Source organism: Rhyacophila brunnea, unplaced genomic scaffold (assembly GCF_057557595.1).
Source record: "Rhyacophila brunnea isolate RB1 unplaced genomic scaffold, BYU_Rbru_1.0 scaffold_45, whole genome shotgun sequence".
Classification (NCBI taxonomy): domain Eukaryota; kingdom Metazoa; phylum Arthropoda; class Insecta; order Trichoptera; family Rhyacophilidae; genus Rhyacophila; species Rhyacophila brunnea.
Genome location: NW_028233120.1, coordinates 984,153 through 987,613, shown reverse-complemented (window position 1 = coordinate 987,613; position 3,461 = coordinate 984,153).

The window sequence follows — 3,461 nt, the reverse complement described above, 5'->3', positions numbered from 1 at the left end:
AGGTTTGAAAATATGCCTCAACCTGGTTCGTGACATCTAGTTTCTTCAGGTACCTTCTATGATATCGTGTAACCACAACGTCCCATTTTTTAACATATGTAATAATTTTTGTCTTGCATTTGTATATTTTTGATAGTTCAGATGCTAGCAGGACATATTATATAATTTTTCGTTTGCAACATTGTTTATGTTGTCAATACTTGTCACGCCAATTTCGATCGGAGTGATGCAGATCTTCTTTTTGTAATATACATAAATATCAGATCTTTCATTGTATAACTTGATGTCTGTTTTTATTCTGTTATTCACTTTGATCTCCGCGAATTCATTTTCCATTATTTCTTGTCCAGAGTTTCTGCGGATTTTCTTGGTTTTTTTGAAATTGAATTTTTTTGCAAACATAAAGTGGATACATCTTATAATCTCGTTGTTACTTCTTGTATAGTCATGATCAAGCATTTTTTTACATCTGCTTACTAAGTGGTCGACTGTTTTAATTGAGTCGTTACAATGCGGGCACAGTAATCTTAAAACAAATAATACGTTTCTATTTAGAGGAAAGCATAATCTCGCTTCTATTTATGGTCTGATATATCCATATTGTAGCCACTTTGAAAATCATTTTATTTCTAACGTTGGATTTTTATGAATATCGAAGAGTTTTTAATATAGTGTTTTTTGTTTTATTTAACACAATAAACAGTCTTTTTGTCTTAATTCAGCGCATAAAGATCTATGTCAACGAGGCCATATTTTTTTTTGAGGATATATTTATTACAAATAGATGGGTTACATTTACATTTTCAAATTATAATATTGCGGCTTTTCAGGGTGATTTTCTTTGAATTTTTTAATGAAATTTATATAGTGGTAGAGTATTCTTTCGTATTTTAAATAAATATTTTCCAATCCAGGTCCTAGTTCATTTCTTGTAAGATATAGTATTTCTTTAATGGATGGTTGCAAGTGTATACTATTTTCACTAGTATTCGCCATATTGATCATTTAGCTTTCTAAAATCTTCTTTTTCTAGCTTTAATAAATTTACATAGTGGTTTATCAGTAATATTGCACATTCATTTAATGCCATTAATATGTTTTTACCATTTTGTTTTGTTTTGCATATGCTTTTTACTCTTTCTAGCATTTCTTTTGGAATTTCTGTCATCTTTCTGGGTTTAGTTCTCGATTTGGAATCTTCTAGTATCCTGAAATATTTATATCCATCCTTTAATTCTATTACTGTGGCAATTTTTTTGCAATTTATATTTTATGTAGCTGTTTGGTCACGTTGATCTATATGCCGATATATTTGGAAGAATTTGGTTGCTTCATTGGACATTAGTTTTTAGTTACTTTCTTCTATCGACAAAATTTTTAAATCGTCAATGAAAAGGAAACGGTTAGTTGAAAATGCTTTCTTATCAAGATTAATGGATATTGACAGAAACTTTTCATTTAATCGGCATCTTAGCGGATCCATACAAAGAACAAATAGTAGTGGAGATCGACTATCCCCTTGTATAATACCCTTTTCAATTTTTTTCTTCAAAATTTCTTCATTGTTTAATCTTAAAGATTAACATCCAGTTCTTTGTTAGTTAGGCTATTATGGCAAACAACCATTCTTGTATGTAAAGATTTTTTAAACAGGACAGAAGATACTCGTTGTCGATTGTTCAAATGCTTTTTTTATAACGAACAATGTTACGTGTAATTTATTATTGTGTTCACTGTCTAATGCAACTTATATTATTGCCTGTTCTTAAGCTCCCTGAACACTTTAAAAATGTACCAAGTCTCTTTTCTAATTGCAGATTTGGGTTCGTCGTCTTTCTGCAATATTTTGTGACAGCTATAGTTGTCAATTTATATAAGTTTGACATGCTTGTTAAAGGTCTATATTCCGATCCATTTTAAACTTCTTGTTTGGGTATGAGGTATGTGATCCCAAAGTAAAACCAACTTTTTACCTCTTTGTTTTCAAGGCATATTGATTTTACTAATTCATATAATATTGGATGCAATTTAGTAGTTTTTTTATGAAGAAGTTGTATATACCATCGCAGCCAGCAGCTTTCCAGTTAGGCAGGTAGTTGATTATCTTCATAAATTTCGTTACAGGGATTGAAACCTTTTTTTGGTGTGTTTTCCAAACGCGTGCTTGCGCAGGTAAGTGTCAAAGTTTAATAACACCGTGCTTTTTGTCCACATATTTGACCAGAAATAGACAATATTTTCCTTATCAGCCTTAATTTTCGGGTTTTACTGTATCTGTCAATGCTTTATAAAATTGTCTTCTGTTAGCGTCGAACTGGGTGTTTTTTATATAAATTCTTATCTTTTTTTATATTGCTCTATCTGTTTATTTATTTTCCTTACTTAACGTTGTTTTAGTAATCACTTCAAGGACAACATTTTCGCGTCAAAAATTATGTTTTGTTGTCTCACGACCTTTCTTAGAAACCGTGTCTCACTTTCTGAGAGTTTTACTGTAATCTTACGAAGGATTTAAGTGTTATGTTTATTTACTCATACTTTCTTTTTTCCCTCTATCAATACGTAGTTTTATCCTTCCTGGACGATTTTGATGTTAAATCTTCGTAAATCTTTTGAACAGCAAGCAAGATATTTGCTAAATTGCACATGTTTTGAGTGCGTTGGTTAGTGGTATGCGCATTGACCGCTATATTTAAAGCTAAAATTATAACGATATTAACTTTAGTATAGGGTATTTTTCTTGTTCTAGGGAGGTTTGCGATTTCCGTTTTTTCCAAGTCCGTCAATACTCTAATAAATGTTTTTTTGGATCTCATAAGGTTGATGCAATGGTTGAGTGTGTTATCAAAAACCTCATGATCGCTTTGTTTTCTTTATTTCATTTCTATTTATTTGAACTTCCGGACTTGTCTTCTTTACCATCCTTATCTTTTAGAACGTTTGATGCTCTGTTTATATTTCAGTCATGCTCATATCACAGTTATATACATTATTGTAGTATTTTAGGAACTCTTACCAGTCATATTTTGCATTCTCCCGTATCGTTTTAGATCGAGGACTAAGCCTCTTGAATCCAGTGCTGATCGGCGGGTGATTTTTGCAGATGGCTATGAGATTAAGATGAGCCGTGGTATAAATGTTTGTATTGTGTAGAAGATGGGATGTATTTGGTTAAGATTATCGTTGCAGGATCGGTTTTTGAATGTTTGTCCTTGTAGTTCTCCTCGCCTGTTTTTTCTTTTTCTCAATTTTTGGGCTTAATATTGAGATTATTTTACATGCTTGCACATTATATACTCAATTTCTGTTTCTAAATTTTAATTATTGAAATATACTCTAAATTTTATTTTTTTTGTTGGAAGTGTGCCTCGTTGAAAAAACTTGTATTTATATTCACCTATCAGTTTTTGAAGGTTAGATCTATTTTTGTGTTTCTCGAAAGATTAGTTCACTTTTGTTTA